Raw genomic sequence first — 27,686 nt, forward strand, 5'->3', positions numbered from 1 at the left:
ACAGAAAAAATTCAGGCCATTCTTATCCTCAACAAGCCACATGCAGAAGAAACAGATAAGATGCTTTGAAATGGTCTGAGGGTGGCTAAGCACAGCCCATTCTTGTTAAATCTATTTATAGCAAGAAGCCATTCAGGTCGGTCCTGCCTTTCCGGTCTGCCTCGCTGGCATCGTGGTGGGCCTGGGGCTTTGACTCCTCGGTGTTCCTTGTGGTTTCTGTCTGCTCTGGCTTCGGTGGTTTCTTTCATTCAGACTAGATGCCAAAAGGACGATGAGGTCCAGGGGGCTAAAGGACAGACTGGATATCGGGGCACTTCGTGTTTATCTGTGACACTTCAAAAGGTGACTCAGTTAGCCAGTGGTACAGAGAAAAGAGCACACATCGTCCATTTGAAGGCGGAGGCAACCCTGGCCATCTGAATGCTAGAAATACATATCAGCCTCTTGAAAGCTAAAGGCTGATTTGGGCTCCATGATTCTTTAGAGTTCAAGTGGCCCTCAATGGAGGGCTTAGGGAGGGGATGACACCAGGCAATTACTGGCACTTATGATTTTGAGCATCTAAAATCAAATGGATAGATTCTAGATGCTTTCAATGCCAGATCTTAGAATAGTTCAGAGTGCATAACAATATAATGACAGGTGTAATAAACTCATACAGGTGTAGTGTTTTCCAATTTATAGACATTTCATACACTTAAGAAAGCTGATTTTTTTCCATCTCCTGGGAGCACATATGTTATCACATTTAGGTGTCTTTGGTTGCATGGAATACAAACCCACTCAGGGTACCAGTTGCATGCATGAGAGTCCGGTGGTCTCCCTGTACCTTTCTAAGTACTATGGCCCTGCATCAAACTGGTGTTTTTCTCCCTAGTCTTGCCCGAGGCTGAGGTTTGGCAGTCAATTCTTGCTGCCAGGTTTACAACATGGTTGGGATGGTGTGAGCTCTACAGAATTCCTGGGAAAGGTAATCCACACTCTCTGTCTTGCGGCTGTCCTTAAATTTGCAAGGACACTTTGCTTCTAGGAGTCTCTGGATATCGGACTAAGATTGTCACATGCCATCGACACATTTCAATTCTGCAACTTCTCTGATTGGAAACCCTGATTCAATATTGCAAACTTGTTTTTGGCAACTGCATCAGCATCTTCCCCAAATATATTAGAGTTGCCATTGACAGATGGTCTGAGATGGGCCCAGGGAGGCTGTTGACAGATATCTCGAGATGGATCTTATTATATTGACATAGCTGGAGAACGTCCTGCGGGAAATGTCTTTGCAGGCCCGGAGGCTGACAGAACAAGACGGAAGCCCTTCAAGAGAATTGCCAATAAAGAAACTGAAAATGGGCACCGCCTTCTGGAGGTAATTTGGCAGTACGTATTGAAACTTAAAACATTCACACCCTCTGACCTATATTCATCGTCTTAAGTTTTAGCTGAAATTGCTGCTGAGATGTGTGCGTGAAGATTTATGCATAGAGACTTTCATTGCAGCATTAACCATACAAACAATCTGCTTATCCAAAAACAGTTTAACTCCTCCCTCTTTCTATAACAGAAGTACCTCGGTGGGCTTAAAATCAGGGATATAAAACTAACCCCCAAAGTTCACCAATTTAGCAGACTTTTTTTTTAAACCTGTAGACTATTTGTTAAGAAAATTTAATTTCAGTGTGATTCAATTCACTGGAGAGAGGGAATAAGGGATTTAAAAAAATCAGTGGGTGAAAATCTCTTAAGCATAAGGAAGCAGTAACAGTAGTAAAAATATTTCTTCGATGGATGCAAATGTGAAATTCAGGCTGACAGTTCCACACGAGAGACTGTGGCTGAGGCTCTGACTTGAAGTCCATAATGACAATGACCTCAAAGGAAATTTAGGAAGGTATGAAAATTCAGTATTTAAAAATCAATTCTGATTGAATTGGTGCGGAAAACAAATCTACGGCCCTGCAGAAATAATGCCAAACCTTCAGTTGTTTTAATGAAGCCTGCCTCACACAATTCGAATCAGAATATTACTTTCATCAGAGAATCATTTTTGTTCTTCCATGAAATAGCACAGGAAATATATTATGCAGTTACTTGCCAAGGTCAAGAAAACTCATAATCTTGACAAGAAGAGGGAAAAAAAAGAATAATTGTGTCTCCATCTAAACTGGTCGTTCTCAGCTGGGGGGGCATTTTGCCCCTTCAGGGATCATTTAACAAGGTCTGGAGAGATTTTGGGGTGTCACAATTGGGGTTGGGCTGGAGGTGGGGGCAGGTAGGGGGAGTGCTACTCTGGCCTCTAGTGGGTAGAGGCCAGAAATGCTGCTGAACAATCTACAGAGCCCAAGACAGCCTCCCTCGGCAAAGCATCGCCTGGTCCAAGGAGTCAGTAGTGCCAAGGTTGAGAAACCCTGGACTAGACAGTGATGATCTGGGAAGAAATGACCAAGTGCAGAGCCCATGCTGTTCTGTTCTATTGGAGGTGGTGAGAGTGAGGGCAAGGCTAGGGGATGGACTTTCTTCTCCTCCAGCTCCGCCTATGCCAGGCCTGAGGCTAAGGGGGGAAGGGTGGCTCTCAAATCTTGATGGCTAAGGCCTCATATGCATCTTTCATCAGGACTAAATGAAAAAAACTTAAATCTTTACTGGAATTTGTATAGGCAAATCCCCCAGTTTTGCAGACTTTTTTTTTCTTCTACAAGGAAAAAGGAACAACATACTTGAAAGAAGAAGCTTATTCAAGGAATTTCAAAACCATTTCCTACGGTCAAGGACAAATTCTATCCAATCTCCTGTTTTGTTTTCTGGACAATGGGAATTGGGGTCCAGAATATTTAGCCTGAGGTTCAGCCTGACCCTCAACTATCAGAAAAGCATTAAATCACATTCAGAGTAAGCTGTGTTTCTTAGGGCAGGAAATTCAACTCATACCTTTCAGTAAGGTTTCAACATCAAGCATTGATGTGAAAAGGCTTTTCTGGGTAACTTCAAGATAACCTGGAATCTCCCATTCGCTGGGCATTTTGACTAATTGGGGTTTTCCTGTGGTTTACATTCTTCAAGATGTTCGCTGGCAAGATTTACAGGAAGGTCTACTGACAGTATTACAAACTCCAATCCAAACTTTCTCTTTGTACATGCCTATGTCTGTAATGTTGGAATGCCTCAAAATAAACGTGTGACATTTGTTCAAAATGAAGAAAAACAAGTCAACTGCTTTGTTTTTTATATCTAAATAATACAAAGAAAACATTCATTGGATGGAGAAGTGTTTACTGGTTTGCAGAACAGCAGCGGGGGGCAGGGGGGAGGCAGCTTTATGTGTCTGTGACAATTTTAAGTTTGGAGAGTTTTGATCTAAACATTTGCATGATTGTCTTGCTAGGAACAAACCACGTTGAAAGTGTTCAGTTTTGGCTGATTCTACCTAATCTCATTCTGACAGGTTCCCATACGAGCTGGGAACAGCCGGGACTAACTCTTCTCCAACGTGATCGCTAATTGGCAGCAGCAAGACAGCCTGTGAGCTCAAGTATGTGAAAGATGGGGGAAAACAAAAACAAAGCCAAACTCTTAAGACTCCAATCAGCTTTAATTAGTCAAGAAAAATCAACAGCCTAAGAATGTACACCTACTGAGATAGTCAGAAGCAGATGGCTATGAAGTGTTTCTAGGTCCAGCTAAGGATCTTATACCCATCACTTATCTACCTGGCTTTTGGGTTTTCCACCTTTATAAACAAGGTGCTAAAAATTGTTGTTTTTTATTTCTATCAGATGTGGCAATGATTCATTTAGAAAATGCAGAAATATCTTAATAGACCTGGTGCTAGGCGGTCATCCTCCCTGTCTCTGTCTCTTTCCCTGAATATACAAAATATTTGATATTTGTGTGGTGAATACTCATAACAGCCAGAATCAAAAGTTCATTAATCAGAATCCACCTAACAGGGCAGCCCATCAAGGTACTTTTCTTTTTCTGTATGAAAATATCATAGTGGAATAATAAAAACATCATTAGCGGTGCTTCTCCTCAGACCAGGGTTTAAAATCTTCCTCCCCTTAACAAAATCAATGAGCTTCTTTGAAACTCCACTTCCTCATTTACTAAATGGTTTTATAGTGATTGCTGCATAGTATGTGGTGAGGATTAAAGTAAATAATACATGCAAAGCGAACTGCTGGAACTCAATATGTGTTAGTTCCATTCCCTGCCTCTCCAGCAAACACCACCCACAGCACTGACCGGTTAGCGCCATCCGTACTCTGAAGTGTTTTGTTTAAATACACTTTTAGGGAAAAGAGTTAAAGGTTTAGAAACTGAACCAATAGTTAGGGTTTACCTCAAACAAAGGCATCTTTTGTAGCAGCTTCCAGGGTTGAACTTATGACAGGTATGGTTTTCTGTTTTCTGCACACAAAGCTCTGACTAATAAGAACTGAAAGTTTTTAATGATGACCCTAAAATGCCGCAGTCCTCAGTCACTCCAGAAAAAGGGGCTGTGCTCTGTTGTATGAGTTAGGACCTGGTTGCAAGTAGTGTGAGCTACTTCCAGCTAGCATGGATCTGGATGTTGTGTGTGTTTGTGTGTGTGTGCATGCGTGTGGTCATGCACACACATGTGTGTCTGTGTGTAGTGAGGGGATTTCAAGGGGACCTCTGGAACCGAAATATGCATCTATGTTTCTGTGTATATTTCATTTTCACCTTCCCCCAAATCAGCTTTTCTTCATATCCTAAATCACAGGAAAACAGCTGCCTGACAATCCTGGAGATTTTGTGTTACAGGCCCCACCACAGGAAGAAACTGATGCTATCAAACAGTGCCCCATTCCAGATTCCCAGAGAAGAGAAGCTGATTGGTCCAGCTGGGGTCCACTGTACACACCTCAGCTCCAATCATCTGTGACCAAGAAAGCAGCAGCCCACTGTACAGACCTGGGCTTACTCCTGCCATCCTGAGGATGGAGATAAAGGAGGAGGTCTCAAAGCGTGGGAGAAGAGGAGTGTCTCCGTGTGGAGGCACCCAAGGTATCATTCCACTTTACATAGTAGGGCAGAAAGAGGACTAATGCATTTCAGAATAATTTTCAATAACCAAGGTCACACTCTAGAAGATTTTCTGCACATACCACAGTCAAGCCAAAAACTCAATTTAGCTAGGCGTGTTTTGCTCTGCATCCCAAATGTAGCAGACACAGATGGTTGCCCATCTAACAGCCTGTTCCTCCTTCTCAACTAGCAGGATCCCACATATATTTAGATGTCCATTCCTCCCTCGTGTCAGTCATAGAAAGCTTACCTTATCCCTGTGTTTAGAAGGAAATTAATCTAATGGTTGCATTGTGACCCGTTTTGGCTTAGGCATGGGCATATGACACAATTGTGACCAATGAAACATGATGACGGATCTTCTGAGGGGCCTTCTGCAAAGATATTTTTCTCACTGATAAAACGAAACTCATAGGAACACTTTCTAACCTTCTACCACCTTGTGTCTGGATGTGATGCCCAGAACGGTGGCAGCCATCGTATGACTATCAGGGGACCTAGCCTGAGGATTAGAGAGTCGAAATACGGTAAGAACTCGGGTCTTTGATTATCCAGTTGAGCAACTGGGTTAAACTACCTGGGACTGCTTTCCCTCTGGGATTCCTGTTTTATTTATTTTAAAGATGAAAGTATAATTAACATGTAACATTATATTAGTTTCAGATGTGAAACATAATGATTTGATATTTGTATATATTGTAAAATGGCACCAGTCTATTTAACATCTGTCACATACATAGTTTAAAATTTTTTTCATGCAGTGAGAGCTTTTAAGATCTAGTTCAATGTTATTGATCTAGTTCGATATTGTTAACTATAGTCACCATATTGTACATTACACCTTAGATTCTTGTTACTTGATAAAAGAAGTATTATTTAAATCTGTTAAGTTGATTTTTAATTTTTTGTTGCTTGCTACCCCAAACATCCTAACTGATACACCTCCTGATTAATAGAAATCACAAATGAGACATGCTTTAATAAAACCCAACTTCCTAGCTGGAGCATAATTCCAAAAAATGCTTCAGCGAAGGTGTCCCTTGGGTAATATTGATATAGATAGCCAAGAGATCATTTCTAAGGCTCCCAGAACCATATCAAGACAGAGTGTTTTGCAAGCAGACCACCATTATTTTTTTGTATTTATAAAAAGCAACTCAAAGAACTTGTTTAGAGTAGCTTTTCTTATGCTTCAAAGTCCTTGCTCTTCTAGATGTGGAGTCGGACAAGTTTAAAGTGGTTTCATTGTGTGCTCCGCTTACTTGAGTTTGATAGGCTGTGTTCTCATGACAGGTCTGTCCCTGCAGTGGCTGTCCGGGATACTTTGATGTGGGGTGCATTCGGACAGTCTAATACTTGGGGGAAAATGTGCTGAAATTGAACAAGATTGCTTTCTGCCCAGCTGTTCTCTAAAGGCTCAGACATTTTTAGCACTGAGCTAAGAAGCTTGTATTTGTTTTGACAGTCTTGGCAGGGAGAACAATGGTTGATTATCCCAGCACTTTACTAACAAATAAGACTGCCTCCAGCAGAGATAAAATATGGGTCTTGACTTGATTGCATTTCATGTCCAAGGGAATTATCTTCTTTTCATTCTGATGCCCTTTCGTTATGCAATGTATCTTTTTCTTTCTTCATCCTTGCCCCACGTGGTAACCCATGGCTTTCACTCTGAGAAGGCAGAGTCCCGAAATCATCAGGAGAAGGGCAGTTTGATTATCATATAAAACATGTATTTTCACTTCTCCAATTTGATTTCTTAGAAACTACTTTTTTTTGTTTGTTTTCAGTTCTCCAGATTTGTATGGCTTGTTCCTTTTCTAATTTTCTGTCTGCTTGCTTTTGGCATTTGCTTATGTGGCTGTAACTGTTTCAGCATACACATAGAAATCTAACATTTTACATCACACCTACATTTAAAAGGTCTATCCCAGCTGTTTGCTGCACCCATACAGTGAAGTGCTTTATCCAGGTCATTTATGTTTTCTTCAAAACAAAGGGACTTTTAAATAGTTTTATGAAAACATTGGAGAAGGCAATGGCACCCCACTCTAGTACTCTTGCCTGGAAAATCCCATGGATGGAGGAGCCTGGTAGGCTGCAGTCCATGGGGTCGCTAAGAGTCGCATACGACTGAGCGACTTCACTTTCACTTTTCACTTTCATACATTGGAGAAGGAAATGGCAACCCACTCCAGTGTTCTTGTTCTTGCCTGGAGAATCCCAGGGACGGGGGAGCCTGGTTGGCTGCCGTCTATGGGGTCACACAGAGTCGGACATGACTGAAGTGACTTAGCATTAGCATGAAAACATTTTTATGTATCATTTTCTTTCCAAAAGGTTTTAAGAATTACATATTTTGTAAGTGGTGTAACATATGCAGATAAGGGTACAGCTCAATGTATTTTCACAAAGTGCACACATGGTTGTACCTATCGTCCCCTCAGGCCCCCCCAGGCATCATCTTTCTGCTCTATCACCACCTGCCAAACTAACAACTGTTCCTCACAGAGGAATTTTGCCTCTTTGCTCAATGTTATGTTTGTATGATTAAATCATGTTATCATGTATACTGGTACTTTCTTCATTTTTACTGCTGCATACTATTCCATTGTGTGAATATGCCACGATTTATGATGACCGACATTTTGTTTGCAGTGGTTTGGGGCTATTACAAATAGTAATGCTATCATAATTTTGTGCGTGTCTTTGGGTGACTATATACACATAGAGGTTTAGTTCTGTATTATGAGGGGCAGAGTTGCTGGGGGACAAAGCACAAACATCCTTACCGTTAGTAGATTGTCCCAATTTACATTCCCACCAAAAGGATGTGAAAATCCAGTACTAATTCAAATTGTTGCCACCACTTGGTAGTATCAGCCTCTTAAGAACAGTGATTCTGTTAAGTGTGTAGTGGCATCTCATTGTGGTTTTTATTTTGCATATTCATGATGCCTAATGAAATTGCATGGATTTTACCATTATTGGCCAGTTAGGTATTCTGTGAATTACCTGGCACAATTTTTGTTCTTCTTCTAATATATATAATATATGTGTATATTATATATATTTCTTTTTAATTTGTTAATATTTATCTATTTTGAAAATGAATTCTTTGTTGAATATGTATATTATAAATAGATTCTCCCATTCTTTGGATTGTCTTTTTACAGTTTCATGGCATCTTTTGATAAATAGAAATTATGGATGATTTTAAACATTTTAATTTGAAATAACTTTAGACGTTCAGAAACTTTAGACTTGCAAAAGTAAGAGTTCCTGTGTGCCCCTCGTCCAGCTTTCCCTGAGTAACCTATTACATAATCATAATGGAGTTATCAAAGCAGAAAATTAATGTTCACACCATACTATTAACTAATCCAGAGACCTTAATCTCGTTTCCTACTATCTCGTTTTTTTCCTCTTTACAGTTCAGGATCCAATCTAGGATTTACACATTGCCTTAAATTGTCATGTCTCCTTGGTCTCTTCTGCTGCTGCTGCTGCTGCTAAGTCGCTTAAGTCGTGTCCAACTTTGTGTGACCCCATAGACGGCAGCCCACCAGGCTCCCCGTCCCTGGGATTCTCCAAGCAAGAATGCTGGAGTGGGTTGCCATTTCCTTCTCCAATGCATGAAAGTGAAAAGTGAAAGTGAAGTCACTTAGTCATGTCTGACTCCCAGCGACCCCATGGACTGCAGCCTACCAGGCTCCTCCGTCCATGGATTTTCCAGGCAAGAGTACTGGAGTGGAGTGCCATGGTCTCTTCTAATCTGTGGCAATTCCTGTCTTCCTTAGTCTTTTATGACCTTGGCACTTTTGAAGAGTTACTTTGTACAATGTCCCTCAATTTGGGTTTGTCTCGTGTTTTCTTATAATTATCAACACTATTTTAAGCATTTGTAACTATAAAGTGAAGTGAAAGTGAAAGTGAAGTCGCGTCTCTTTGTGACCCCATGGACTGTAGCCTATCAGGCTCCTCCATCTATGGGATTTTCCAGGCAAGAGTGCTGGAATGGATTACCATTTCCTTCTCCAGGGGATCTTCCCTACCCAGGAATTGAACCCAGGTCTCCCTCATTGCAGGCAGACGCTTTACCATCTGAGCCACCAGGGAAGCTCAAACTATAAACATGGTATCTTTAAGAAGTTTTGGTTTATTGGGGAGTTTAGTCACTCTTTTTAGCATTTGGTTCTGAGCTTTGATAAATATTTACAGTCATGTAACCACTACCACAATTATCATGTAAAACAGTCTCATAGGCCCCCTAATATTTAGTAGTCAGCTTTTGACCCTCAGCCCCAACCCCTGGTACCTACCTATCTGTTTTTAATCCCTGACGTTTGCAGTTTTGATTTTTCAGAATGCCATATAAATAGCTTCATACCACATGGAGCCTTTTGAGTCTGGCTTCTTTCACTTAGCATCAGGCATTTTAGACAGATTCATTTTGATATCAGCAGTTTGTTTCTGTTCATTGCTGAGTATATTCTGTTGTGTGGAGGTACCACAATTTATTTATCCACTCACCAGTTGGTGGATATTTGAGTTGTTCTGCCTATTACAAATAAAACCATTATAAAAGTCTCTGTACAAGTCTTTGTGTGGGCACAAGTTTTCATTTCTCTTGGATGAATACCTGGGCATGGAACTACTGGGTCATATGACAAGTGTATGTATAACTGTATGAATAAGTAATTGCCAAACAGTTTTTCAAAGTGGTGGTGTCAGTTTGCACTACCGCCAGTAATACACAAGAATGCTGATTTCACTACATCCCCAGCAGCACTTGATATTGTCAGTTTTGGGGGTTTTTTTGCATGGTTGGTTGAGATTATGTATTTGGAGGGGACAAGCATACCATGGAAATGACATTGTGCTTCTCAGTGCAACACATCAGAAGGCACATATATTACATCTTATTATATGCAGGTTGCCTTTGAACAATTGATTATTATTGGTGGTGTGTGTCAGGATTCTCCAAAGTAAAGTTACTATTTTTCTCTTTGTAAGTAAGAGGTATCCCCTGGGGAGACACTTGGAGACTATGCAAATACTCTGTTCTTCATTATATTTTCACCCACTAATTTTAGCCTCCCTTGATGATTCTTGCACGCAATAATTATTACTACATTGTTTCAGTTCAGTTCAGTTCAGTCACTCAGTTGTGTCTGACTCTTTGCAACCCCATGGACTGCAGAATGCCAGGCCTCCCTGTCCATCACCAACTCCCGGAGTTTACCCAAACTCATGTCCACTGAGTCGGTGATGCCATCCAATCATCTCATCCTGTGTCGTCCCCTTCTCCTCCTGCCTTCAATCATTCCCAGCATCAGGGTCTTTTCAAATGAGTCAGCTCTTCGCATCAGGTGGCCAAAGAATTGGAGTTTAAGCTTCTACATCAGTCCTTGCAATGAACACCCAGGACTAATCTCCTTTAGGATGGACTGGTTGGATCTCCTTGCAGTCCAAGAGACTCTCAAGAGTCTTCTCCAACACCACAGTTCAAAAGCATCAATTCTTCGGTGCTCAGCTTTCTTCACAGTCCAACTCTCACATCCATACATGACTACTGGAAAAAACATAGCCTTGACTAGACAGACCTTTGTTGGCATAATAATTTCTCTGCTTTTGAATATGCTATCTAGGTTGGTCATAACTTTTCTTCCAAGGAGTAAGCGTCTTTTAATTTCATGGCTGCAGTCACCATCTGTAGTGATTTGGGAGCCAAAAAAATAAGGTCAGCCACTGTTTCTCCATCTATTTGCCATGAAGTGGTGGGACAGGATGCCACAGTCTCGGTTTTCTTAATGTTGAGCTTTAAGCCAACTTTTTTACTCTCATCTTTCACTTTCATCAAGAGGCTCTTTAGTTCTTCTTTGCTTTCTGCCATAAAGGTGGTGTCATCTACATATCTGAGGTTATTGATATTTCTCCTGGCAATCTTGATTCCAGTTTGTGCTTCATCCAACCCAGCATTTCTCATGATGTACTCTGCATATAAGTTAAATAAGCAGGGTGACAATATACAGCCTTGACGTGCTCCTTTTCCTATTTGGAACTAGTCTGTTGTTCCATGTCCAGTTCTGTTGCTTCCTGATCTGCATACAGATTTCTCAAGAAGCAGGTCAGGTGGTCTGGTATTCCATTTCTTGAAGAATTTTCCACAGTTTATTGTGATCCACACAGTCAAAGGCTTTGGTATAGTCAATAAAGCAGAAATAGATGTTTTTCTGGAACTCTTCCTTTTTCCATGATCCAGCAGATGCTGGCAATTTGATCTCTGGTTCCTCTGCCTTTTCTAAAACCAGCTTAAACATCTGCAAGTTCACGAATTGCTGAAGCCTGGCTTGGAGAATTTTAGGCATTACTTTACTAGAGTGTGAGATGAGTGCAATTGTGTGGTAGTTTGAGCATTCTTTGGTGTTGCCTTTCTTTGGGATTGGAATGAGAACTGACCTTTTCCAGTCCTAGTAGTAATTTTCTACTTCTGGGCTTCCCCCTTGGCTCAGCAGTAAAGAATCTGCCTGAAATTCAGGAGATGCAGGAGACATGGATTCAACCCCGGGTCAGAAAGATCCTCTGTATGAGGGCATGGCAACCCACTCCAGTATTCTTGCCCGGAAAATCCCAGAGACAGAAGAGCCTGGTATGTTATGGTTCACGGGGTCTCAAAGATTCAGACACGACTGAAGTGACTGAGCACATATGGGATTTTCTACTTCTATAATTCCCTCCAAATTTATTAACTAGAAATTCTACTGTAAGTAAGGGCTGTCTTTTTGCTCCCATTTACCTATTCAATTGTATTACTATGGATTCATAAACATTTATTTTATTCTATGAGTTATATTCCTTTTTAAAAAATATTTATTTATTCCTCAAATTGTCACAGATGTAATCAATGGGAACCCTTTCAAGTTGGCTTTTGTGTCTTTTCAACATCACCCATCATTTTTTTCCCCCTTGGCAATTCCTTCATTTCTGTTTCCATATGACCTCCATGCTCACCATGTACTTTCCCTTTCCAAACCCTAAACTCAATCATTTTCCCAAGATCCCTCATTCCTTGAATTATGCATTGGTATTTAGAATCAAGATCCTGGTGCTAGGTGTGCTCATTGCTACCGGAGTGTCACTGCTTCTAGGCCCTCTCAAGAGAAAGGAGTAAGAAGTATATGCAGGCATGTATAAATCACACATACATCTATGTAGATGTATTGGTATATTAAAAGTCATGAATTTATGCTGATGTATAGATTCTATCCAACACCACAGGGCTCATCTGATCCTTCTTACTTCTCTAATTTTTATCTTCTTTCTCTGATAGTGAAAAACTTGGCTGTTTTGACCTACAATGTACAGGTAGGTCAAATACATCATACGTATATGATGTATTTCTATACATGACCTACAATGTATATAAATACTTACTTGTTCAAATGTCACACACTCATAATTTCAGAATTACTAACCCATGCCCTTTATGAGAAACACATTCACATAACTAGAGTAGAGCATTTCTACACACTTCTTTTTGTCTTTAGCTTTATGGATTATAGTCATCATCCTGTTTTCCAAAGTAACTTGTTAGCACTTCTCTTCCCTTCTCTCATCAGTGGGCTTATGTTATTCAAGAAGTTGCTAGTTTTAATGAAGTCATATTGATCAATCTACCAGAAATCAATTTTTGGTACCCTTTTATTACAATATAACATAAATAGAGAAGAGTATACAAATCATAAGTGTAGAACTTGGTGTATTTTCACAAATTGAAACTTCTTGGTAACCAGCATCTCAGAAGCTCAGTCATGCCCACCTTTAACCACTGTCCATTCATTTCAGTAACCACCATCTAACTTCAAACACAATAAACTCTTTTACATACTTTATATAAATAGAAGGTTTTACTATGTACTTTTCTGCGTCCTCTTTGTCTCAACATTGTGTTTATGAGATTTATTCATGTTCCTGGATGTGGTTGTAGTTTGCTTGTTGTCATTGCTGCTTCGTATTCCATTGTGTGAAAATACAACATTTACTTACAGTGTTGACATTGACAAGCATTTGAGTAGCTTCCAGTATGACGCTGCCTGTGGACTAGTATGACAGCACACGCTTCACGTGCTTTTTGAGGAGCATGTGAATGCATTTCCGTTGTATATGAATGCATTTCCGTTGTATGTGAATGCATTTCCGTTGTATGTGAATGCATTTCCGTTGTATGTGAATGCATTTCCGTTGTATGTGAATGCATTTCCGTTGTATATCATAGCAGTAAAATTTGCTGGGTTGTATCAGGGTTGTATATGTTCATCTTTCATAGATACTTTTGGTTTGTAGTCCCATAAGCAATATACAGGATTATACTTGTTCCACATCCTACCAATGCTTTGTATCATCTGGCTTTTTAGTTTTACTCATTTTGATAGATGTGATGTCACATTGGAGTTTTGGTTAGCACTTCTCTGATATCCTAATAAACTTGACCACTTTTTCATACATGTATTATTCCTTTAGCTAATCTGTTTTGTGAAGCGTCTATTTAAGTCTTTGCCATTTTTCCATTGACTGATTGACTTGTATGTTTGGTTACTTTCTTATTGATTTATAGGAGTTCTTTATATGTTCTGAATACAAGTCCTCTTTTTGATTTGTGTTACACATATCTTATCCCACTCTGTGGACTTCCTTGGCACTCATTCAATTATGTTTTTAGAAAAAGAAAAGTTCATCTTAACATAGTCCAATTTCCTTTATATTTAGCACTTTATATGTCCTACTGAAGGAATATTAACTACCCCAAGGCACAAAGAGGTTCTCCTACTTTTAGAACCTTTTTATTTTATCTTTCAGTTTGGGTTGCAATCACTTAGAATTGCTTTTTATATGTAATGTAAAGTAAGAATCAAGATTGATTTTTCCCTAAAAGATTTCTATTTGCTTTAGAACAATTTATTTTAAGCAAATCTGTTTTTCTAGTATATCATGAATTAAGTGACCATATATGTGTGTATCAATTTATGGAAGTTCTATTATTTTGGTCTATTTGCATATTTTTTGCAATAATTCTATACTCTCCATAACATTATAAATCTTGATACATGGTAATGTTAGTCCTATAGCTCTGCTCTTCCTCAATATTGTCTGGGTTATGCTTAGCACTTTGCATTTCCATATGGATTTTATTTTTTTTCATATGTATTTTAAAATGAGCTTGTCAATACTCACCAAAGACACACACTCTCACACGGAGCAGCAGGGGTTTTGCTTTGGCTGCACTGATGTTTGCAGGTCAAACTTGGGAACACTGCCATCTCTATAATATTGTGCTTTCTGATCTATGAAGATGGTATATTCCTCCATTCATTTAGGGTTCTCACAATTTTTTCGCAATTGGGTAGTTCTCTTTTGGTTATTTATTTCTACTTCAGTTGCACTGTAGGCCAAGTGCAATTGGTGGTTTCAATTCTTTTAAATTCATGGGGATTTGCTTTGGTCGTGAATATCGTCAGTTTTGGTAAATAGTCCACGTTCACCTGAATAAAATGTATATTCTGCAGTTGTTGAATGTGGTAGTCAATGTAGATTAAGTGTATTAATTTTGTTGTTCTATTTTTTGATAATTTTGTCTACTTTATCATTCAGTGGGAAATAGGTTTGCCTATGTCTCCTTTTAGTTCTTTTACCTTCTGTTTCATATATTTTGAGACTATTACATGCATAAAACTTTAGCAGTGTTATGCTGAACAGAGTTGAATTAATTCTAGTGGATTGACTCTTTTATCATCATCAAATATCATTTCTTTAGTAATATTTAGTATGTTTTAAATATTTACTTTGTTAGATATGGCTACACTATCTTTGTTTTTCTTAATGTTTGTATGCTAAATTTTGTTCCATCCTTTTACAGTCGACATTCCTATGTCCTTATATTTAAGGTGCGTTTCACATAGTTGAGTTTTTAAAATTCAGTCTGACACTCTTTACATTTTAATCGAAGCATTTGGTCCATTTACACATTAGTATAAATAGTGAAAAAATTATATGCTTGGTTTAAATCTACCACTTATAATTTTTCTTCTTTGTTCCACTTCTTTGTTGCCTTCTTTCCAATTATTCAAGTGTACTTAATCATTTCATTTCCACCCTCTATTATCTTTTTAGATATTACATTCTTTTATCTTTTTTTTTTTAGTGGTTGCCCTAAAAATTATACCGTATTTTCTTGACTTAAAACAGTTTAATACAAATGAATGCTTTTGCTTCTTCCTGGACAATGCAAGGACTTTAGTAGAATATTTTAATTTGATATGTTTTTTTTCCACTCAGGTAGGTTTTGGAAGATAGTTTTGAAGATAAACTGCTAGTTTTCTGGGTAAAAATGCAAGGGGAAGACATTCCATGTAGTAAGAACAGCAAGTCTGGGTGCTGACTGTCCTCTCCCAGCTGGGCTGTTCTTTTTTTTGTGTGAGCCATGAGCTGACCTCTATGACATCATCAACAAACAGACTTGCCCTCTGGCTTTCTATTTCAGGGCCAATGAGAGGCTCTGGCAGGGGAGTGCAAGGTAAGAGCCAGTTGAAATACTTCTTTGATCCCTCTAAGCCTACTATGGTTTTGACAGCAGGTATATACTGTCCCCCACCCCCTACCCCAGCTCCTGTTCCAAGCTCTGACTCCTACCAGGCTCTGCTAGTATGACTCCTTCCTCCTGTCTCTCAAGACCTGTCCAGGTAACAGCTCCCTGCTATCGCTGGTCCCTGGGTGATTCACCATCTTTGTTGTTTGCTCCAAATCAACTCTTACCTTTCCTAGGGTAAAGTCCCTCGGGTAAACTTCCTGCAAGATTTTTCCCATTGTAACCCTTGATGTTGATATGTGGAGGAGAGAAAAGTAGAATGTATTTAGAGGAACAGGCATAGTTTAATGTGATCTGACCATGGGGGTGAGATAAGGGAGGCCCAGAGACAAGCCTGGGAGTGAGAATGGGGACTTATTAGAGTCTGCCAGTCCAGTCTGGACCTCACCCAGTGGGCTATGGGATTCACTGGTAGTTTCTAGAGTTAAAGAGGGACATGGCTTGGCCAGCCATTTACAAGGGTTACTCAGGTGCAGCAGAATAGAGGAGGGACTGGGGAGGAAGCGATTGAACATGGAGAGACTGGTCTGGAAGCAGTTGCAATAATATGCCACATTCAGTGGTTGTGCAATGCAGATAATCACTCCAAACTCTTAACTGTGGTCTGCAAGGCTCTGGTTGATTTGGCCTCTCTCTACCAGTCTGATCTCAGCTATTCATTCCTCTTTGCTCACTGCATCTTTGTCAACTGTCCCTTTCTCCCCTGTTCAGTAAACATATCAGGCTCCTTACGACCTCTGGGACTTTGCAATTGCTGTTCCCTTGTTTGGACAGATTCCAGACTTCTCATCATTCAGGTCTCAGCTCAATAATATATCCTCAGAGAGGACTTTAGCAGCTACCTTCTTTATAGTGACTTCCTCTGGAAGCCCTACAATACTAGAGGTTTTCTCCCCATAGGACTTATTACTGCCTGAAATACTTTCTTTATTAGTTGTTGACTAATTATCTGCCTCCCTTCTCTAGACTGTAGAGTTCATTAGAGAGGGACTTAGTCTTATTCACCAGTATCTCTTTAACTCCTAGAAGACTACCTGGAACATATTAGATGCTCAATCGATAATCCTTGAATGAATAAATTAATGAACTTGGCATTCTATTTGGCTCCCAAACATTACTCTACCTTCCCATGTATACATTCAACCCTTTATCACCTCCACTCCACCCTTAACTTTCACTTACAAACAAAATAGGAATCTTTTTTGGGAAAAGACCATTATTCCTAATGATAAAAGATGACTCCACCAGGCAAGGTTTCCTGTATGATGTGGACTGGGTCTGACAGGGTCTTCAAAGAGAGGCAGGAAGCACGGGTGTAAGAAACCATCTATCAATGAATTCAAGTCTTAGACCAGCAAAAAATTGAACAAAAATAAAAAATCCATACCAAAACATTCAAAAAATAAAAACACTTAGATGTTGTTAGTTTTCTAGTGCTGTGTAACTAACAGCAGCTTAAAACAATACCCACTTACTATCTCACAGTTGTGTAGATAGAGAATCTAGGCAAGCACTTCTGAGCTCTTCTCAGTTCAGTTCAGTTCAGTTGCTCAGTCATGTCCGACTCTCCGTGACCCCATGAATCACAGCTTGACAGGCCTCCCTGTCCATCACCAACTCCCGGAGTTCACTCAGACTCACGCCCATCGAGTCAGTGATGTCATCCAGCCATCTCATCCTCTGTTGTCCCCTTCTCCTCCTGCCCCCAATCCCTCCCAGCTTCAGAGTCTTTTCCAATGAGTCAACTCTTTGCATGAGGTGGCCAAAGTACTGGAGTTTCAGCTTTAGTATCATTCCCTCCAAAGAAATCCCAGGGCTGATCTCCTTCAGAATAGACTGGTTGGATCTCCTTGCAGTCCAAGGGACTCTCAAGAGTCTTCTCCAACACCACAGTTCAAAAGCATCAATTCTTCGGCGCTCAGCCTTCTTCACAGTCCAACTCTCACATCCATACATGACCACAGGAAAAACCATAGCCTTAACTAGACAGACCTTTGTTGGCAAAGTAATGTCTCTGCTTTTGAATATGCTATCTAGGTTGGTCATAACTTTCCTTCCAAGGAGTAAGCGTCTTTTAATTTCATGGCTGCAGTCACCATCTGCAGTGATTTTGGAGCCCCCCAAAATAAAGTCTGACACTGTTTCCACTGTTTCCCCATCTATTTCCCATGAAGTGATGGGACCAGATGCCATGATCTTCGTTTTCTGAATGTTGAGTTCTGCTCAGTGTACTCCTAATTTGAAATCAAGGTGTCAGCCATCAGGGCTCTCATCTGAAGGCTTTGGGGATGATTCCACTTTCAAACTCATTCAAGGTGTTGGCAGAATCCAACCCTTGAGGTTGTAGGACTGAGGTCTTTGTTGTTGGCTGTCTGTAAGCTGCCATGCATATTCATTCTTATATAGCCCTTCCATCTTCAAGTGAAAAATAGCATGTTAAGTCATTTTTGCTTTTTGAATCTCTCTGGCTTTCCTTTCTGCCTTCCTCTTCTACTCTGAAGGGGTCATGTGATTATATTGGCCCAACCCAGTTAATCTAGGATAATCTTCCTATTTTATAGGCCACTGATTAGTAACTTTAATTACAATGGTAAAGTCACTTTTCCCATGTAACATAACATATTCATAGGTGTAATACCAGGAGCAAAGGTCATGAGGGCCAAAATTTCATCGAGTATAAACAACAAATGGACAAAAACAGCTCTTAAAAGGGACCGAAGGACCCCAAAGATGAGCCCAGTCTCCAAAAGGATAAAAGAGCAACTGTCTTTTTGATTTTGTGGTCAAACTCTCCCTTCATCTCTCAATACAAACTTTTATGTCCAACTGTCTAGAGACAACCATGGCCGTAATAATTTTTCAGAGTAATAAGTATGAATTGACCTCCTGGCTGGGAGGCTTTTCTAACTCTGCCTGGAGTTCTTGCTAATCCAGGTCTAATGGATCTACTGTAAATGGTAATTTTCTTTCAGCTTCTCAGTGAATCAGAATTGCTGGTGTGAAGCTTCAGTTTGTATTTTCTAGCTCAGTCTCCAAGTAATCCTTAAGCCCTCAGATTTGAACCACATAGTTTTCTTTTTCTCCCCTGTATTGTGGCAAAACTCAATCATCTCGAGTGTCAAGAGGAGGTTCCAATCCAGTTTCTTAGAGAAATGAAGGGAGTGCTAATGATTTCTAGCTCACAGGAAGCACCTTGACTTCCATGTTAAGGAAGGGTAAGAAAGAGGGTTAACAGGAGGGGACGAACACTGATGAGTGAGTGCCTGCTGTGTTACAGGGAAGCATTTTCTCCACTTACACAGACAGGCAGGTAGGTAAGCACAGGACACAAAGTTCCCTCATTTTATGATTTGTCCTGAGGCTGGCCTGTCTGACTTCATAGACGAGGTTCTTCCCTCTCCTGACAGTCAGAAGAAAGCTTTCTCTCCATCTCCTCTGAATCCCTGCTGTTTCTCAGGAAGCCAAGCCAAGCCCAGTGGCAAATCCAGCCTCGGGAATGTCACAAGCACAGGTGCCTCTGGATTTATTGAACTCTTGCCTTGAAGACAAACCAGCTGGGTTTTATTGCATCCCATTTATCCTGTTTCCTCCATTCCTGCTTTGCCCATACATCTTTTACCCAGGGTTTGCAGTAAAACCCAGGGTTTGGCACAGATGTGGGTGCTGGAAAAAGCTATCTGGAGGTGCCTGGGAGTGTGCAGATTCAGGGCTATCAGCTCTCTACTCATTTAAGCAGCTGGCCAGCACCTGGGTGATTTTTCTGGATGTGCCAAGCACACATCTAAAGCTGAGAGAGCAGGGAGAGGGTAGTGGGAACAGAGAGGCAGCTAGATGCTGTGGAAAGAGGACTTTGGAGACATTCGGGCCTAACTTTCGAACCCACATCTGCCACTTCCTGTATGACCATGGGCAAGCCACTTAACCTCCCTGGGCTTCATTTTTGTTAGCATTATAAGACAAGGGTTTGATCTATTCCCTGCAGATTTGTTTCTGGATTGAAGGAAATAATATTAAAGTATCTGTTGGGGCTTCCCTGGCAGCTCAGACAGTAAAGAATATGTCTGCCATGCAGGAGACCCATGTTTGATCCCTGGGTCAGGAAGATCCCCTGGAGAAGGGAATGGCTACCCATTCTAGTATTCTTCCCTGGAGAATCCCATGGACAGGGGAGGCTGGCAGGCTACAGCCCATGGGGTTGCAAAGCGTTGGACATGACTGAGCAGCTAATACACATGCTTCCATTAAGATGCCTGTCAGAGTGTAGGTCTTCGTCTATATTAGGACCTTTCTTCCAATATGGAAGAGACTTCCCTGTAGCTCAAACAGTAAAGAATCTGCCTGCCAGGCAGGAGACCAGGGTTCGATCCCTGGGTTGGGAAGTTCCTCTGGAAGAGGGAATGGCAATCCACTCCCTGGAGAATTCTTGCCTGGAGAATCCTGTGGACAGAGAAGCTGGGCGGGCTACAGTCTGTGGGGTCGCAAAGAGTTGGACATGACTGAGTGACTAACAGTCCAGTCCAATATGAAAAGCCTGCTTGGCAAGTTAGTTAACTGCTCAGTGCCTCAGTTTCTTCATTTGTAAAGCAGGGATAATAATCGTTCCTCACAGCTGTGTAGTGAGGCTTAAATAAATTAACGTATGCAAAGCTCTTAAGCACATGGCTAAGCACATAAAAAGTTTTCAAGCAGCATGAGTGAGGAATGACATGCCTACATTGTATTCACAGCTTCTGTGGGAGATGCTAAGGAGAAAGTTGGAAACCAGAGATCCCAAGATAGGCCCAGTCCCCACTAAGGATAAAGTAACTACCCTTCTGGTTCTGCAGACAAACCCTCCTTTCCTCTCTGGAATGAAAGGAGGAGGCCCAGCTAACTTCCTTGCAGGGGAGGCTCAGCTAACTTCTTTGTCTTTCTGCATACACTCAAGTGTGCAGACCAATTTTTTTAACTCTCTATTACTGAATAATAAAATGCCCCCAAATAGAGTAGTTTTAAACAAGCATTTATTATCTGTAGGTTTCTGGGGGTCAGGAAAGTGGGGGCAGTTTAGTTAAATGGCTGTGGTTTAAGGTCTCATATTAGGTAGCCAAGGTTCTGGCCATAGCCATAGTCATCTGAAGGCTTGCCTGGGACTAATGGGTCAATTCCTAAGATAGTCATTCATTTGGCTGTTGGCAGGAGGCCTCAATTCCTCACCACGTGGGTCTCTCCAGAAGCTGCTGGTTCATCTTAAAATGTGGCACTGGCTTCCCACAGAGCAAGGTAAGAGAGATGGATGGAAGCTGCAGTGTCTCTCTTTCTAGCCTCCACATGAGCACATGATCATTTCTGCAGTATCCCATTTATTAGAAATCAGTCACCAAGAACAGCACACCTTCAAGGGGAGAAGAACTGGGCTTTATCTTTTGAGGGAGAACTTGGGGATGTATTTTAGTCTTTTCCATCAGTGGTTGTTCTGCAGACAGCTGTGATTTTGGGGTGCTCATGAGAGGTGGTGAGCTCAGGGCCTTTCTACTCCATCATCTTGGCTACTCTCTCTGAGGACATATTTTAAAACACTCTCCTATCATAGGAATAATGATAGGTGCATGACAGATTTGGGGGGTGAATCCCAACTGAGCCAGTGTCTTTGTTCTTGGTCCCTTTAATTACCCAGTTTACCCCTCCTGGAAAAAGATTTGACATTTCCAATTTCCAGCAGAGCTGAAAATAAGCCTAGAATTGGAACAGAAAATGGCTGTGATTCAAACCACAAACTCTTATCGAGCGCGTTCTATACGCCACGTCCTGTGTTGTGTGTTTTGAAATAAAGAGATGATTAATATGAATCTCTGCTCCAGAAGACCTGATGTCTAATGGAAAGAGAGGTAAAGAGAACATCAGAGTTAAATCATATAGATAGTCTTTGCCTCACTCCTTATTTTTCATGTCTATATCCTCTTCCTTCCCAGTTCTTAGTACAGATGGTATTTACCCACTTATTTGCTTCTTTTACTTGTTTATTACTGTTTTCTTTCCACTGTATCCCCAGGGTTTGCTACATAGACATATTCGTAATACTTATCAATGACTAACTGAGATGTGGCAAGCATGGTGCACCATGGCAGCAAATAGGAGGTCACTTCCTACCCCAGGCTGGAAGGAAGGCTTCCTGGAGGAAGTAAGCCAGCATTGAGATTTGACGTATGACTAGGAGTCAGCACGGTAGAGCATGTGTGGATTGTTGCTGTCCATAGGAACAGCACACCCAAAAAGAGAGAGTTCTGTGTGTTCAAGGGGCTGCAAACACTTTTGTGTGCTAGAGTGGAGAAAGTTGTGGGGGCTGGAGAGAGGGGTGGAGACAGAATTGTGGAGGGAGTAATGAGAGATGAGAGTAAAGATACAGTAGAATTAGGTTGGTGAGAACCTACCTCGTGAGAAAATCTGGAGAGAATGAACTTTATCCTAAAAGCAATGGGAGAACTATTGAAGGTGTTGAAATAGGGGAAAGATGAGGTCAGGTGTTTTTAATAGTCCAGCGAGCGACTTCACTTTCACTTTCCACTTTCATGCATTGGAGAAGGAAATGGCAACCCACTCCAGTGTTTTTGCCTGGAGAATCCCAGGGATGGGGAAGCCTGATGGGCTGCCGTCTATGGAGTCGCACAGAGTCGGACACGACTGAAGCGACTTGGCAGCAGCAAGGATTAGAAGGGCTGCCCTTGACCTGTGCCCTGTGGTTTGAGTGTGGGAACCACAGGCATCCCAGGAGCCAGAAGTTACATTGTAGAAGTTATTTTAGACCATCTTTCTGCAGAAGGCCCAGCATCCTGCCGGCATCTACTCCGGGGGCAGGGACAAGAGTATGGAACAGCAGCGTCCTCAGGCCACGAGGCCAGCCTCGCTGAGCTCCTGTCCTGCCGCCCTCACAACTTGTAGAAACCTAACCCTGCTCCTCCTTGTTCTCTGGCTCCCTTTCAGAAGTGGAGTTGGAGTGGGTGCCCCAAGCCCAGTTACCAGAGCGCAGAGACCACAAGTTGGCAAACACATTTTCCCAGCAACAAGAGAAAACGTGCTGCTTCCTAGGATCCCCCCACTGGAATCATCCGTGGAATGTGCAGAATGGCAGAAAAGCAGTTTTTTCTTGGAAACATATGGAAAACAGTTTGTTTGCTTGGAGGAAAATCATAGCTTGTTGTTTTTTTTCCCCCTGGAGGAAAATGAAAACTCTCACACATTTGGTCTTTTCCATCCCTTGTTTGTCTTGTGCTTTTGAACCAAAATGCAGGCCTGGGGAGAATGGTGCTTGTTGCTGAACAGGAAATGTTAATTAGAGCGTTGGTTCCACTAGCCAAACTATAGGAATTCCGAACTCAAATTGTTCATTCATCATCTCTAAGGCAAGAATGGAGTCATTAAGCCCCAAAGCCAAATGACACATGTTTTGCAGAAAGGAGGGTGGTGTTGGTTATACAGTCTGTATGTGGGGTGGGGGTGGGTGGGGTACAGAATGATAGATAATGGTGAAATGTGAAATATCCAAATGTAATCTCCAAAGCAGTCTTGAAATAATCCTCCCTTTGGAGACCTGTTCTTCTTAGTCAAGATGAAAACAAAAGAAAAGAGCCTGTTTTTCATTTGGTTCACTGGTCTGGAAAATGTGCCCCAGGAAGATGAGGCAGAACTGGACATTTGAGGTGAATGGAAAGAGCCAGGAGGCATTTGCTAGGGATTTCTTTTGCCCAAGAGCCTCCTACTTTTGGTCTTCCCTTCCCAGGAGGTTCCCCTGGAGCCGCCTTATTCCCCTCTTCAGCACTGATCTTTGAACAACCTCGTAAGCTCTTTCCTTGGTAACATGCAAAACTACATGCAGGGCTTTAAGGATACTTTCTAAATGATGATTTATGCTAGGTCATTCACAATCTCCCCCTCCCCAGAAATAATTCTCCCAGAGAGCATTTAGCTGATTTGGAAAATGTGTATCAAATCCCCCAGAGAGCAGTGTGCATCTTAATTGTGGATGAATGTAATTCTGATCATTCTCTGAATGCTCAAAGCTTTACAAACTGAGTAACCCAAATGTGCAAAAAGAAAAAAAAAAAAAAGCCTGCTTGCCAGCCTCTGAAGAGAAAGTTGATTACCCTAAGGGGAAACTGGAAGTGGGAGGGGGAGATGGAGTTTGATTCTCTGGATAGGCCATTTGATAAGACTTGTCGGTATTTCCAGAAGTAGGACTCAAGTGAGCCAAGTTAATCATGCCTGTGTCCTTAAAAACCATCTTACTAAGCACCTAATATGTTCCAAGAGCTTTACTTAATGCTTGTAAAAATTTACAGAAAGCATAGCCAGTGAACCTTAAGCAAAGAAAACACATGAAGTGAGCCCCACATTCATTCTTGCTTCCTGCTATGGGACATGTTCCAAATAGTGTCATGAGAAAGTAGATGTTAAAAGACAGCCATGGTCTCATTGGCTGAAGGCATCAGAGCTGCAGCGGCAGCGGTGACCGGAATTGATGCAATAGGGTACTAAAGAAGAAATAAATGAACAGAGAAGTTGCCCCAGAAATCTACATTCACGTCCCCTTTAGGTTTTGGCCAAATACAAAGCTGTGCATGTGTGGGCAAGACTCTGCCTGGCTAGGCAGAGAATAGCTACTGAGAGACGATGAACTTATGGAGATTCTTGGTTTACACAGTGATGGGGTTATTGGGCTTCTGGTCAATCTCAGGGTAACCATGTTACTGAACACTCTTGGCATTTAGCTGAGACCCATGAGAGGCCAGTCCAAGGAACTGGAGTACTAGAGCCGAGCACATGGACTATTCTTGACACACATTAACAGAGCTGAAAAACAAGCCTCAACAGGATCAAAGCGAATGAATTAAATGCTTGCCAAAACAATACTCAACACTCAATAAGCAACGTTCTTTAAAGGAAAAGGACATAATCCAGACTCAGCATTGCAGCATCCGTAATGTTCAGTATTCCAAAAAGTTACTAGACATCCAAAGTAGCAAGAAAATGTAACCCATAACCAGGAGAATAAAGTCAATAGGAACAGACCCAGAGATGACACAGATGTAGTCAGTAGTGGGCAGTGATTATAAAATAGCCATTACAAATAAGTTCAAGAATTTAAAGGAGGGACTTCCCTGGGAGTTGAAAGACTCAGACTCCACACTCCCAATAAAGGGGGCCTGGGTTTGATCCTTGATCTGGGAACTAGAGCCCACATGCCACAACTAAGACCCGGTGGAGCCAAATAAAAAAATATTAAAAAAAAAAAAAGAATTTAAAGGAAAAGATGGACATCTTGTTATAGGGATCCTAATGGAGAAAGAGAGACTTTAAAAAGAAACAAATGAAAAGTACAGAACTGAAAAACACAATTTATAAAATGAAAAACTTCATTAGCTGCACAATCCATAAGAAAAGATTCAGTTCAGTTCAGTCGCTCAGTTGTGTCCGACTCTTTGTGACTCCATGGACTGCAGCATGTCAGGCCTCCCTGTCCATCACCAACTCCTGGAGTTTACTCAAACTCATGTCCATTGAGTCGGTGATGCCATCCAACTATTTCATCCTCTGTCGTCCCCTTCTCCTCACACCTTCAATCTTTCCCAGCATCAGGGTCTTTTCCAATCAGTCAGTTCTTCGAATCAGGAGGCCAAAGTGTTGGAATTTCAGCTTCAGCATCAGTCCTTCCAATGAATATCCGGGACTGATTTCCTTTAGGACAGACTGGTTGGATCTCCTTGCAGGCCAAGAGACTCTCAAGAGTCTTCTCCAACACCACAGTTCAAAAGCATCAATTCTTTGGTGCTCAACCTTCTTTATAGTCCAACTCTTACATCTATACATGACTACTGGAAAAACCATAGCTTTGACTAGACGGCACTCTGTTGGCAAAGTGATGTCTCTGCTTTTTAATATGCTGTCTAGGTTGTTCATAGCTTTTCTTCCAAGGAATAAGCATCTTTTAATTTCATGGCTGCAGTCACCATCTGCAGAGATTTTGAAGCCCCCCAAAATAAGGTCAGGCACTGTTTCCACTGTTTCCCCATCTATTTGCCATGAAGTGATGGGACCAGATGCAATGATCTTAGTTTTCTGAATGTTGAGCTTTAAGCCAACTTTTTCACTCTCCTCTTTCACTTTCATCAAGAGGCTCTTTAATTCTTCACTTTCTGCCATAAGGGTGGTGTCATCCGCATATCTGAGGTTATTGATATTTCTCCTGAAAATCTTGATTCCAGCTGGTGCTTCATCCAGGCCAGCATTTCACATGATGTACCCCGCATAGAAGTTAAATAAGCAGGGTGACAATATACAGCCTTTTTGTACTCCTTTTCCTATTTGGAACAAATCTGTTGTTCCATGTCCAGTGAACACTGAAGGAAAGATCAGTGAACTTGAAAACAGATCAACAAAAATTATCTACATTATCTAAACTGTTCATTTTAAAAAATGTACAGACTTGTGCCTTGTGGGCAAATATCAAGCAGTATGAGTGTAAACGGAGTCCTAGTAGGAGAAGAGAGGGGTAAAAAGAAGCAAGAAAAGAAATGAAAGAATTAATGACCAATAATATTTCCCCAATTAGGTGACAAACTGTCAACATTCAGACTGAAAAAAAAAAAAAAAAAAAAACACCTCAACGGAACTTATTCAAGATAAGCACAAAGAAAACCACACCTAGTCATTTCATGAGCGAATAGCTGGAAGTCAAAGATAAAGAACATTTTAAAAACAGCCAGAGGAAAAAAAGACAGGTTACATACACAGGAATAACGATAAGAATACTGCTGATTTCTCATCATACCAGTCATAAAACCAGACAGAAGATATGAAGTGACATCTTTAAAGTTCTAAAATAAAAAAATAAGGAAAAACTAAAGTTCCCAGTCAACTTAAAATTCTGTCTCTGGCAAAAACAGCCTTTAGAAAAAACAGAGGCAAATAAAGACATTTTCAGATAAGGTGGATTATTATTCACTAGCATATGTGTTGGAGAAGGCAATGGCACCCCACTCCAGTACTCTTGCCTGGAAAATCCCATGGATGGAGGACCTGGTAGGCTGCAGACCATGGGGTCTCGAAGAGTCGGACACGACTGAGCGACTTCACTTTCACTTTTCACTTTCATGCATTGGAGAAGGAAATGGCAACCCACTCCAGTGTTCTTGCCTGGAGAATTCCAGGGACGGGGGAGCCTGGTGGGCTGCCGTCTATGGGGTCCCACAGAGTCGGACACGACTGAAGCGACTTAGCAGCAGCAGCATATGTGTACTCTACAAAATATTAAAGGAAGTTCTTGGGCAAAAGGAAAATGACTCCATAAGATATCAGATCATATCGAAAAAGAGTAAAAGAAATAGAAAATATGTTGGGTACAAATATAAATGACATTCTTAAAATGTATTTAAAAGACATTTGACTGCTTAAACCAGAGACAGTAGCAAAGAATTGTGAGATGTATAATGTATGTAGAAGAAGACTGGAAAGCAACAGTATCATAAGAGATAAGAAGCGACAGATAAAAGTATACTCTGTGAGGTCTTCTTTTCCATTATATGTGAGGTGGCATAAAGTTAATTCATTATCACAGGTAGATCAGACCAGATCAGATCAGTCACTCAGTCATGTCCGACTCTTTGCGACCCCATGAATCGCAGCATGCCAGGCCTCCCTGTCTATCACAAACTCCCGGAGTTCACTCAGACTCACGCCCATCGAGTCGGTGATGCCATCCAGCCATCTCATCCTCTGTCGTCCCCTTCTCCTCTTGCCCCCAATCCCTCCCAGCATCAGAGTCTTTTCCAATGAGTCAACTCTTCGCATGAGGTGGCCAAAGTACTGGAGTTTCAGCTTTAGCATCATTCCTTCCAAAGAACACCCAAGGCTGATCTCCTTTAGAATGGACTGGTTGGATCTCCTTGCAGTCCAAGGGACTCTCAAGAGTCTTCTCCAACACCACAGTTCAAAAGCATCAATTCTTCGGCGCTCAGCC

The 27,686-nt window shown here is 41.2% G+C and overlaps 1 long non-coding RNA gene across 1 annotated transcript in view; it reads left to right on the top strand.

Annotated features, from left to right (window-relative positions):
- Window positions 1-1,286: 1,286 nt before the first annotated feature.
- The window catches only part of LOC123465025, a 73,676-nt gene continuing 47,276 nt past the window's right edge, over window positions 1,287-27,686 (top strand). Inside the window, exons 1-3 of the long non-coding RNA XR_006640106.1 lie at window positions 1,287-1,369; window positions 3,443-3,529; window positions 4,745-5,576. This is a non-coding gene — a long non-coding RNA (uncharacterized LOC123465025). The remainder of the gene's footprint in view (window positions 1,370-3,442; window positions 3,530-4,744; window positions 5,577-27,686) is intronic.

Source organism: Bubalus bubalis, chromosome 16, assembly GCF_019923935.1.
Source record: "Bubalus bubalis isolate 160015118507 breed Murrah chromosome 16, NDDB_SH_1, whole genome shotgun sequence".
Lineage (NCBI taxonomy): Eukaryota > Metazoa > Chordata > Mammalia > Artiodactyla > Bovidae > Bubalus > Bubalus bubalis.